The sequence below is a fragment of the Rana temporaria genome, chromosome 5 (assembly GCF_905171775.1).
Source record: "Rana temporaria chromosome 5, aRanTem1.1, whole genome shotgun sequence".
In the NCBI taxonomy this organism is placed as follows: Eukaryota; Metazoa; Chordata; class Amphibia; order Anura; family Ranidae; genus Rana; species Rana temporaria.
Genome location: NC_053493.1, coordinates 190362939 through 190376441, shown reverse-complemented (window position 1 = coordinate 190376441; position 13503 = coordinate 190362939).

Sequence of the window (13503 nt, the reverse complement as noted above, 5' to 3'; positions counted from 1 at the left end):
TAGTATCCGCTGCTTGTTTGGTTACTTTGTCAGCAAGTGCATTGCCAAGTGCTTCCGTGGTCCTACTCGTAGTATGAGCTTTCACTTTAATCACTGCAATTGCTTTAGGCAGGTGTATGGCATCTAGTAATGTTTCAATAAGGGTTTGCAAACAGCTGACAGGCACGTATTAAAGCAGTAAGTTCAGCCTCTTGCGCAGATTTTGCGACTAAGGGTTTTGATTCATGAATAATGTCAGGAAGTTGGACAACTGCATAACCAGTACGGTAGGTTTTATCATCTGGACGTGTACAGCTACCGTCCACATATATGTCAATGCCCCCTTCTAGGGGTTTCTCCTTTAAATCAGCTCCTGGGGAGGTTGTTTGGGAAATTAGGTCTTCGCAATTATGCTCTGGCACTGGTTCTGATTCAGGCATTAGTTTTAATGAGGGAGTGCAGAAACCGTACTATAGGAGTAGTGGATGGACAAGTTTTCATCTCTAAATTTTGTGTGTTTAAGAGAATTATCTCGTACCCACTTAACCTTTGAGCTGTCATATGTTGCGTGTTCATGTTTTGCATCAGTTGTGTGACACTGTGAGTTGTGAAAAGGGTCATGGGTGATGCCAGAACAAGTTTCTCTGCCGCCTGTACTGCTAAGGCACAGGCGGCCAGTGCTTGAAGACAAGCGGGCATACCCTGAACCTGAAGAGGCAGTTTTTTTTTTTTGAAATATACGTTACAGGTCTTTGCTTACCACAGTGCTCCTGAGTCAGAACAGCAGCCATGGTATTCCCCACAACGAGTCAATACAGTGAAAAGGCCCTACCATGTTGTATCAACCCCAAAGCGGGTGCATTACAAAGTGAACGCACCAGTGTGTCATAGGCAGTGACCATCTCATGGGTCCAGTTAATTTGTTTGGGGGCTGTGGCGAGTGTAGCCTTCCTAAGGACTGAGTCATGAAATGAACAGTCTGGAATCCATTGCCTACAGTACACTATTGAGCCTAGGAAAGACAGCAGTGAGCGCTTGTCGCTCGGTCTGCTCAGTGCCGATATGGCCTCTACTCTGGCAGGGGATACCAGCCTGGCACCTTCCGAGATGACCGCTCCCAAGTATTCCACCCGAGACGAGCACCACTGCACCTTCTTGAAAGACGCTAAGTGACCCTTGTCAGCGAGGTGGTCTAACAGATGCACAGAGTCATTACTACAGCCAATTTCTGTCCCATTTCCTATTAGAAGATCGTCCACGTATTGGATCAGAACTGAACCATGTTCAGGCACCCAGTCAGTCAGGGATTGATTTAACACCATGCTGAAGGCGGCCGGACTATCCACAAAGCCTTGCAGTAACCTGGTCCATGTCAGTCGGTCGCGTTTCCATGAAAAACTAAAGAGGGGCTGACTAGCAGCATCAACGGGCACACTAAAAAATACATTGGCAAGGTCTATCACCGTATACCATTTATGTTCTGGTGTCAGAGGAGCAAAGATGGTGCCAACATCTGCAACGAGGGGAGGTAGAGGTATAATGCATTTGTTCAAGGGTCTTAAATCTTGTACCAAGCGCCATGTTCCGTTTGCCTTTCTTACGGGGTTAATGGGTGTGTTCCAAGGACTGATGACTGGAGTCAGTATGCCCTTTTGTAAAAATAATTGTATCTGTGGGTCTATACCATTCAACTTCTCCTCAGACAGGGGATATTGTTTCTGAAAAATGGGGATACATCCCTGCCTGATTGTCGGCCGGTAGGGTGTGCAATTTAGGAAACCCACAGAATCTTTGGACTCTGCCCATATTTTATGCTGACCTATTGGTGGGGGTAGAGCCACAAAGAAAGATCTGATGTCCACCCGTTTCTGCACTGACACATCACAGTCTGGTGATTTAACTGACACGGTGCCATTGGGCTCAAAAATTATTTTGATCCATAATTTGGACAGTAAGTCTCTACCAGCTAGAGAGACTGGGCAAGTAAGTAACAGAGCAAAACTGCATTTACATAGAAACTTGCCATCCTGGTTACATATTTCTAAGTCTGATGTTATGTCATGTGGTGTTGGTATCCCATTAATTCCCTGTGTCAACCGGAACGGAGGTGTCTTCCCCCTCTACAACAAGGTTTCAAGTAGGTAAAGCCTGCCAAATGCCAGAACAAGAGCAAAGAACTAAGGACGGGACTGAGATTGTGCCTGTTGGTTCCACTGTGGGTACTGGGCTATCTGTCTATTGTCATTCCAGTTAGGGTTTTGACCTCTATAAGCTCCCCTGTTTCCCTTTTTACCTCAATGACTTTGTCTCCCTTGTGGGCAGTTAGCCCTCCAGTGGCCAAAGCCACCACAATGGAAACATGCTTGATCATTTTGTGGGCCCTGGCGAGGGTATGGCACAGAGCGTGGAGGATACTGATTATCACTAGGATACTGATTCTGTTGTTGGTAGGGCATTTGTGCCGCCAACAGGGGTGTTTCCTCCAGCATGGGCTCTCCCGTTAAAGCTGGGAACAATCCTCCTTTTGCCTCAAAAAGACCTGTTAAAGTCTATGGGACTCGAACATTTGAAATCTAAAGTGCTAATATTTCCTCCTCATCCCTCCTAAGTTTTTTCCTAAGATTACTCATTTCCCGGGCTTGCTCATCAAGAGTTTGTTTATGCTCACTCATTTGTTCACGTTTTAATCTTATTTCTCTATGCTGTTCTTGGATGCGTCTCGATTCTTCTATCTCCTCTAAGTCCCTTTGCAACTCCCCAAGCTCTCTTAGTGTATCCGCTATTGTCTGGGCTTCTCTTATTTTCCTGTCTTCTTCAAATGCCCTCTTATCTGCCTCCTCTTTGGCTCTACCTTCCCATTGCCGTTTTTGCTGGTCAGTTGCAGAGCCATAGGCCATGATTGCAACTTGAGGATTTGAAAGAACGGGGTATAATTTTCTGCGAGGAGCTTCCTCTTTAACAAAAACATAGGATGGTGGAGTTGGCGCGGTTGGAACTGGGAGTGGGCGCCTGGTATAAGGTGGAGGAACCTCCCTAGGAAGGGCAGTACCTTGGTCCAACTCCGCATATTTCTTTTCATATTTTTCCACCAAAGGCCTCCACTTCTTACAACATTTTTTTTTTTCATATACTCCGTATCCCAGTCTCCTGGTGGATATATGTTCTTTCCTATTCCACACATCTTCTCTACCTCATACCCTATTCACAGGACCCACTGGACTGTATCCTGACATATGCAATTGATGGCTTCGTTTCATTATCAAATCCCAAAAAGGATCACAATATACAATTGGTATTTCATTCTTAACAAACTCTATAGGGGAGGGTTGCTTCAGCTTACCTTCTGAACACTCCTTCCCAAATTTATTACCCATGTCGGTACTCTGTATTTCAAGTCCTCCTTAAAATATTTGGGACACTGGTAAAGAAAAGGGACAGACAACTAAAGTTTGTCCTGTCCTTTGCACAATCTCCTTCACTTCGTCCGGGGACAGGCCTTCTCTAAGACCTTCCTGTGGGGTGAACGGTATTTGATTGTATATATATTTACTCTGTGCACTCTAGTGCAGGGGGACTGTTTTTTTTTTGGGATTAAACGGGTAAAATCTCCTGTTGCCTAGTTGGGTTGGACTTCTATGTCCTCCCGGCCATACAGAGATTAGGGATAACTTTGACCCGTCTGCCAAGAAAGTTAAACCTGTTTTGCACTCACTACAGGAGGTCTTTGGCACAGAGTATGACATGCAATCACTTGTCACAAAAACAACAACCATCAATCTTATATTATACAATACATTGTGTTCTATATCAATCAAAAGGTTGTAACAGATTAAATCACATCAATTTCAGACAATACAAAACAAGAAATTAGCTCTTTTGTACTTGGGGCTCCACTCTGTCAGTCCTTCTTCAGGGAGCAATCTGCTGCTACCCTGAAATATTCTTACAATAGTTTATAGTCAGACACCCCGTCGGACTCATTAGTTTATAGTCAGACTCTCCCTATCCTTTATAACCGCAACCTCTGCAATACGCACAACAGAATTTTAAAACTAAAAATTAAAATTATCCGAGGTTCTACTGAGCCAGGCAAAGAACACAAAAACACCCAAATGTAAAATTCGAGAATAAGTGTGACCTTACCTGGTCAATCAGTACCCCGCTTCCTGGTACCAGTTCTGTTAGGTTCGGTTCTGGTTCTGTTGCCTAGGCTGGACCTTGGACAGTTGGATATTTTAACCCCCACACCGGTCGGTCAATTTATAACACAGACACGATATATGCTGTATTAGAGATTGCAAATTGTCTATATTGTTCAGAGTATTTTATACAGATTCAGATGTTCCTCTTTTAACAAGTTTCATTCTTACAAGCTACTTGCACACAGGATGTCTGTGCCGGAACTAGCCATTTAGCATAATCTATTTGTATTTTATGAAAAACCGCAAAACTTAAATGATAGAATAGAAGCAAAAACAAAAAATACATATTGAAATGTCTCTACAGAGACCTATGTTATATAAAATGGAATCCTAGATCTCAAAATGGAGTAGCTAATGTCAGACATATAATATTCCATTATTTCACATTCCTTACAAGGAGGATGCGGCAGAGGAGGAGATGGATGAGGAGGAGCAGCCAGGGCCCTCCCACTCGCCAACCCCAGCTCCTGTTGAGGAGCAAGCTGAGGAGCTTCCCCCCCCCCACCCCAACTTCTCAAGCAGACGAGCAGGAGGAAGACAGCGGACCTGTGAGCCTCGCTCAGGAAGGTAAATATGTGCACAATGATTAATAACATTTCAACAATAAAATGTAGATATAAAAATGGACAACATATAAAGTGCACCTGTCAGATTGTAGAACCATAATATGGTATTTATGATAGAAGTATACAGGTAGTGCAGAATTATTAGGCAAGTTGTATTTTTGAGGATTCATTTTATTATTGAACAACAACCATGTTCTCAATGAACCCCAAAAACTCATTAATATCAAAGCTGAATATTTTTGGAAGTAGTTTTTAGTTTGTTTTTAATGTTAGCTATTTTTAGGGGGATATCTGTGTGTGCAGGTGACTACTATTACTGTGCAGAATTATTAGGCAACTTAACAAAAAAATAAATATATACCCATTTCAATGATTTATTTTTAACAGTGAAACCAATATAACATCTCAACATTCACAAATACACATTTCTGACATTCAAAAACAAAACAAAAACAAATCAGTGACCAATATAGCCACCTTTCTTTGCAAGGACACTCAAAAGCCTGACATCCATGGATTCTGTCAGTGTTTTGATCTGTTCATCATCAACATTGCGTGCAGCAGCAACCACAGCCTCCCAGACACTGTTCAGAGAGGTGTACTGTTTTCCCTCCTTGTAAATCTCACATTTGATGATGGACCACAGGTTCTCAATGGGGTTCAGATCAGGTGAACAAGGAGGCCATGTCATTAGTTTTTTTTATTTAATACCCTTTCTTGCCAGCCACGCTGTGGAGTACTTTGACACGTGTGATGGAGCATTGTCCTGCATGAAAATCATGTTTTTCTTGAAGGATGCAGACTTCTTCCTGTACCACTGCTTGAAGAAGGTCTCTTCCATAATCTGGCAGTAGGACTGGGAGTTGAGCTTGACTCCATCCTCAATCCGAAAAGGCCCCACAAGCTCATCTTTGATGATACCAGCCCAAACCAGTACTCCACCACCACCTTGCTGGCGTCTGAGTCGGACTGGAGCTCCCTGCCCTTTACCAATCCAGCCACGGGCTCTTACATCTGGCCCATCAAGACTCACTCTCATTTCAGCAGTCCATAAAACCTTAGAAAAATCTTTCTTGAGATATTTATTGGCACAGTCTTGACGTTGCAGCTTGTGTGTCTTGTTCAGTGGTCGTCGTCTTTCAGCCTTTCTTACCTTGGCCATGTCTCTGGATATTGCACACCTTGTGATTTTGGGCACCCCAGTGATGTTGCAGCTCTGAAATATGGCCAATCTGGTGGCAAGTGGCATCTTGGCAGCTGCACGCTTAACTTTTCTCAGTTCATGGGCAGTTATTTTGCGCCTTTGTTTTTCCACACGCTTCTTTTGTTTGATGATCACGCTTCAGAAGCTTTGCAATTTTAAGAGTGCTGCATCCCTCTGCTAGATATCTCTCTATTTTGGACTTTTCAGAGTCTGTCAAGTCCTTCTTTTGGCCCATTTTGCCAAAGGAAAGGAAATTGACTAATAATTATGCACACCTGATATAGAGTGTTGATGTCATTAGACCACACACCTTCTCATTACAGAGATGTACATTACCTAATATGCCTAATCGGTAGTAGGCTTTCGAGCCTATACAGCTTGGAGTAAGACAACATGCATAAAGAGGATGATGTGGTCCAAATACTCATTTGCCTAATAATTCTGCACTCCCGGGATGTTTTAGACACATAACAAGTGTATACACATGATAATGATTGATTAATAAGCAAAAAAAATATTTTATTTATTTGGTAACGTTCTTTGAAATCCAAATGTTTTTTTATTATATCCTAACAGTAGCAAGAAAGATGATGCAGCAGCACGCGCTGCTAAAGAAGACACATCTGAGGATTAAGGGAAATCATCAACAAATTCGCTACCTGGTCCAGCAAAATACGCAGCTAGAGCAGCAGCAATTAGAATATCTTGCTGAGCTGGAAAGGCTTCAGAAGCTCATGCTCAGCTATGTCTGAATTTATTTTTTTATTAAAAAATGTTATTTTTTGGAAATGTTTCATTTCTTTTTGAGATAGATTTTTAGGTTTTTCAACACATCTAACTTCACATCGAACAAATCAACATCAACACATCTAACTTCATAATAAGCAAAACCATTTTATACTATCATTTTATTTAACACAAACCTAGGACAAACTAAAGCACACGGACACAGACACGACAAACACAAAATAAACTGTTGAAAAATGAACATAACAAAAGCAACAATATATATATATATATATACAGAGAGAGAGAGAGAGCAAGAAAGAGAGAGAGAGTGCAGATTTGCTCTTGCAGACAGCCTAATGGTTGCAGTATAAAGGCCGCAAACCAGGGTTTAACATAAGGTTCATTGTTTTAGTTACACTTGCTGTTACGATCCGGTCTGGTAGCTTGTAGCGGAGGCTGTTGGTGGATCCGCTGTGCCAGAGAGGTCATGAAGCTTTACTCAGCATGGAGGCAGCAGCAGTAGTATTAAAATATAATGTAACTAGACAATGCATTTCCTGAGGAAAATGCGAGTGGGAATGCTGAATAGCTTAATTGCTGAGCCCCTTGCCAAAGACATTCACCATAACCACTACACTATCTTTAGGACACACAGCTTCTTTCTCTATCTGCAAAGTATAGAGTATGCTGACTTCCTGGTCGCCCCTCCCCCCTCAAGAGGTTTCCCCTCCCCCCCAGGTCAGTGAGGAGGAATATTGCACTGAGGTCAGGAAAGTTATTTATGGAAAGAAATAACATTACAAACGTTTTTAATTCACAGATCAAATACATGATTTAAGCCTCCAAACAATGCTTAATAAATCCTCAACCGTACATGCGATCGATACAACGACTACACCGTTTGAAATACACGGCCCTTGTGAACGCATCGATATGAAATTTATGTTGATAAACTTAAAAATGTGGCCATGTCTGCGATTTAGAAAAGAGCGTCTTTGTGAGTTTTGCAGCAACATTTTTTAGATAATTTAACATGAGAGTCTATGAGACATAATTTCTGGCTGTTGCTCCAATAACTACAACTAAAATACGTATCGCAGAATTGATCACATTGCCAGAAACCAGACAAGCATAGCTACGTTTTGATATAAAAATTGTGTATGAAAAGTAGATCTTGTGGGCGTGAGAGCAATTTGTTTCCCCTTTTTTTAAAGATATTTTTAATTACAAAGATCTCCAATGTTAAGGTCACATGACAGACTCTAAATCCCCTCCATAGGATTACATTATAACCGATTGCATTTTCGTAAAAAATTCGCCAAACGTAAATTGCGTTTTCACCAAAAATTGTAAACGATAACGATCAGAAAAGTCATAGCCGGATAGCTAAATATTTTGTGACCGCTTTAAAGTTTGTTTAGTGTCTGTAAGTGAAAGTATGAAGTAGCTGAAACTTTTGGCAGGGCATGTGATTTCAAAGGGGAAAAGGATGTTCTCATTGACTTCAATGTTAAAAAAAAGGGTCTAAAAGCTTAAAATTTATAAAAGTGTAAATAGTCCAAAAAAACTTGAAGAAGTCCCATCATTAGCTGAACGAGACGAACATTTTTACAGTTGAATGGTCTCAATAGCTGAAAGTATGCAGAAGTTACGCAGAACCAAAAAACGTAAGGAATAATAAGAATACTAAATTTACGGATATCAATACTGGAAATGTTTATTAAAGCATTCACACTAATTAAGATTAATACATTTACGGGTATCCATACTGGGAATGCTTATTAAAGCATTCCCACTAAGTATCACACAGGCAGGATTTACAAGCAGTAGTGGTAATAGTACTAGATAGCATAAAAACACTTGGGGAAGACTTTACAGCATCAGTAGTGGCCATAGTAGTCAATATTGTACCAAAAAATTGGGACACAGGTGTCTTGACTGAGCTGCAATAGTAGTAGTAGACATTGACAATACAGTGTCAAATCACTCGGGCAAGAGGTGCCATGATGAACAGCAGCAGCAGCATCAGTAGTGGTAATATTAGTATAGAGTGGCAAATAACTAGTGACATAGGTGTCTTGATTGAGCAGTAGTAGTAGTAGTAGACATTGACAATACAGAGTCATATCACTTGGGCAGGAGGTGCCATGATGAACAGCAGTGGTAATAAGAGTATATAGAGTGTGAAATAACTGCTGACATAGGTGTCTTGACTGAGCAGCAGCAGTAGTAGTATTAGCAGTAGTAGTTGATACAGAGTCATATCACTTGGGCAGGAGGTGCCATGATGAACAGCAGTGGTAATAAGAGTATATAGAGTGTGAAATAACTGCTGACATAGGTGTCTTGACTGATCCAGAGGAGTCATGGGAGAAAATCATGTGGTCAGATGAGACCATAATATAACTTTTTGATCATAATTTCACTAACCGTGTTCGGAGGAAGAATAATGATGAGTACCATGACAAGAACGCCATCCCTAATGTGAAGCATGGGGGTGGTAGCATCATGCTTTGGTGGTGTTTTTCTGCACATGGGACAGGGTGACTGCACTGTATTAAGGAGAGGATGACCGTGGCCATGTATTGCGAGATTTTGGGCAACAACCTCCTTCCCTGAGTTAGAGCTTTGAAGATGGGTCGAGGCTGGGTCTTCCAACATGACAATGACCCAAAGCACACAGCCAGGATAACCAAGGATTGGCTCTGTAAGGAGCATATCAAGGTTCTGGCGTGGCCTAGCCAGTCTCCAGACCTAAACCCAATAGAGAATCTTTGGAGGGAGCTCAAACTCTGTGTTTCTCAGCGAGAGCCCAGAAACCTGACTGATGTAGAGAAGATCTGTGTGGAGGAGTAGGCCAAAATCCCTCCTCCAGTGTGTGCAAAGCTGGTGTAAAACTACAAGAAAGGTTTGACCTCTGTAATTGCAAAGAAAGCCTACTGTACCAAATATTAACATTGATTTTCTCAGGTGTTAAAATAGTTATATTCAGCACTGTAAATACATCAGGTCCGGGGCTCCATCAGGGAATGCATGACAAGGGACCCTTCAGCGCCCTGAACCGACAACGGGTGCCAGAAAGTCACCACCGATCCAGGACTCATTCATCTTTATGAATGTGAGTCTGTCCACGGAGTCTGTGGACAGACGGGTCCTCTTGTCCGTGACCACCCCACCTGCCGCGCTGAATGTCCGCTCAGATAGTACACTGGAGGGGGGGCAAGACAATAACTCCAGCGCATACTGAGCGAGCTCACGGCAGGTGTCCAATCTGGCAACCCAGTACTCCATGGGGTCGTCGGTGCTCATACTGTCAGAAGCACCGACGGACGCCATGTAGTCTGCCACCATGTGGGCCAGCCGCTGGTGGTGACTGCTGCTGCTGGTGCTGGTACTGGGTCGCTCGGTTTGGAAGAAAATCCTCATCTCATCCATTAGGTCCCCTGCTCAGCTGCTGCTGGGTGCAGCCACCTGCTGGGTGAGATGAGGGGGGACAACTGGAGGCCGGGGAGTTGCCTGCTCCAACCGGCTGACAATGCCTGCCTGCAGTTCCTCCATCCGGTGCTGCCTCCGGCTGGCTGGGATGAACTGCTCCAGTTTCCCCTTGCACCTGGGATCCAAAAGGGTGGCCATCCAGAAATCATCCCTCGCCTTGATGGTCTTAACCCGGGGGTCCCTCCTGAGGCATCTCAGCATGTGGGCAGCCATGGGGAAGAGCACAGCCCACTGTGACTCCTCACTGCTGCCTAGGTCAATGAGGTCCGACTCTTCATCCCTGAGGCGCTGCTGGTCACGCTCAGAGATGCCCAACCCCCGGACTATCGGTGCCCCCAACACCGGCTCTCCCTCCTGACCAGGCCCTGACTCCGGGATGACACCAGCAACCACCTCCTCCTCATCATCATCATCCTCCTCCTCCTCCTCGTCCTGGCCCTGGTCTCGGTGGAGCATTGCTGACTCCTCCTGCTCCACCAAGGCACTCTCCCCAGCTTCGAGCAGGCGATCTAGTGTCCTCTCCAGCATGAACACTATTGGCAGCACGTTATTGAGGCCGACATGCTCACTGCTGACCATCTTGGTCGCCTGCTCGAAGGAGGACAACACTTGGCAGACCTGGTGTATCTGCCCCCACTCCGCACAGGCGATGAAAGGGAGTTGTGGTGAAGCCCTCTCAGTGCGTAGGTCCATCAGGTACTCCCTCACCGCCCTTCGCTGCTCCCACAACCTCTTCAGCATGTGGAGGGTGGAGTTCCACCGCGTCACACTGTCCACAATCAGCCTGTGAAGGGGCAGACTGTAGTTCCGCTGCAACTCGGACAGGGACGCGGTAGCGGTTGGGGAGCGCCTGAAGTGGCTGGCAATCCTACGCGCCTTTGCCACAATGTCACTCAACCCGGGATAAGTGCGCAGGAACTTCTGCACCACCAGGTTGAGGACATGTGCCAGACAGGGCACGTGGGTCAGGTTGCCAGCACTGAGGGCGGCGAGTAGGTTGCTGCTGTTATCGCAGACAACCATACCTGCCTGGAGCCTTCGGGGTGTCAGCCACTTCTGGACCTGAGCCTGAAGTGCTTTCAGCACTTCTTCTCCAGTGTGTCTCCGGTCCCCTAAACTAACAAGCTGGAGCACGGCCTGACAGCGCACGTGCCCCACACTTGAGTAGCTACGGGGGCGCTTGCTGGGAGGCTCAGCAGCTGCGGAGACAGTGGCTTGAGGGAGACCAGCAGTTCTCCCCTGGACACCCCGGGGCGGCACCACAAGATCGGTTGCCGCCGATCCCTCACCGACGCCTCGGAGGGAAACCCAATGGGCCGTGAAGCTGATGTAGCGCCCCTTCCCATGCCTGCTGGTCCAGCCATCCATTGTCAGATGAACCCTGTCGCTGACAGCGTGATCCAGCGACAGGGTTACATTCTGCACAATGTGCTGGTGTAGGGCAGGGACACCAGTCCTGGCAAAGAAATGGCGGCTGGGGACACGCCATTGGGGTTGGGCCTGCTCTAACATCTGCCTGAAGGGGTTGCTGTCAACTATGTTGAAGGGCAGCAGATGTTGGGCAATAACCCTTGCCAGGAGCCCATTGAGGGAACGCACACGTCGGTCTCCAGGGGGGAAGAGAGTGGTGCGGTCAAAGGCGTCTGAAATTGACGCCTGGCGCCAGACGGCAGTGCGGGACACAGACGCGGAGGGTGCTGTGGAAGTAGAGGTCTGGCTGCCGGTACCAGTACCTCTACTAGAGGGAGCGGGGGGGCATGACCTGCTGGAAAGAGATGAAGATGTGGCAGGGGCTGCTGTACCCTGCTCACTTGTGGTGGTGGCGCTGCTACCACCACCACGCTTCATCTCGTCAAACACCGCCCAGTGGTTTATCCTCAGGTGCTGGTTCATGGCTGTGGTACCCACCCGAGCCAAACACTTCCCTCTCTTCACCCTCACTTTACAAATCCGGCAGATGGCCACGGTAGGGTTGTCTGCCACCAGGGTAAAGTAGTTCCAGACAGGTGACTTCAGCACCGCCCTCCTGTTAGATGGGGTGACGCTTACTTGCACCTGCTGGGACTCGGTGCGCACAGGTGGAGCTGCCTGCTGCTGCTGCTGCTGCTGCTCCTCCTGACACCTCCTGCTGCCATCACCAGTGGAGACCCTGACGATGGTCTCCCTGGTTGTTGACCTGGCGCACCGTTTCACCAGGGTGCCTACCTTCCCCGTCGTCACTGACGCAGTGAACCGACGCGTCAGATGGCAACCATGATGGGTCACCCTCTTCGCCACCAGAGATGTCAGACCAAGGGCTGAGATGTGTTGGTCTGAGGGAACCAACTGACATGGAGCCTCTAGCCTGGCTCCGCTGTCCCCTCACCCACGCCTGGGTCTGACTAGGTGCTGCTGTTTCCTGCACCAAAACAGCAGCACCAGTTTGAAGGGATGTCTCTGGGATACTGCCAGCAGGTATCCCATCCTCCTCATCCATCCCTTCAAAAAGGTCCTGACCATCAGGACAGAGCTGGAGGTCTGCCTGATGCATGGCCTCCCCCAAGAGATCCCTCTCACTGTCGCTGTCGAACAGTAAGATGCTGGACTCTTGGGGGCTGGGGGGGGTACTACAGGCACCGGTGTAATGGTGGTACTACTGTGAGTCGGGACCGACGACTCAGTGGCACTGCTGTGCCCCATGTAGTCCACCACTACTTCAGCCTGAGATGGCAATATCGGGCGGCTGCCCGATGGGAAGAACTCCCGGATCAGGCGGACTCCCCTTGCACCCGATCCTCTACCACTAGTAGGGGCACGAGAGGTACCCCGTGCTGGCAGCGACCCAGCACTGGGAGTAACTCCCCTACCCCTGCTGCCACGGCCACGGATGCCGCTCATGATTGCTGATGTGTGTGGGGGGGGGTAAACTTTATTGGGGGGGGGAATGTGAGGAAAATTTGTTTTTATGTGTTTTTTTTACAAGACAGGCACGCAGACAAAGACGTACACAGACAGCTACTAAACTATAAGAAAAGTAGTACACCAAAGACAAGGACTACAAAATAAAAAAAAAAAAAAAAAAAGCACTAAACAAACACTAACTTTTTTTTTTTTTTAACACAAAACACAGACACTAAACACACACTAAGCTAAGCTAGATTAAATAAATGTACACTAACAGTGTGTACACTTACTACACAAAATTTAACTAAACTGAACAACACAAAACTTAGCTTTTAGAAAAGCTCTTTAGGAAAAACTAAGCAAAATGTGCACTGAAATCACTAGCAAATATCACTGAACAGCGAAGCTGCAAGATCAAACAGTAACACAAGATGAACAAAACTTA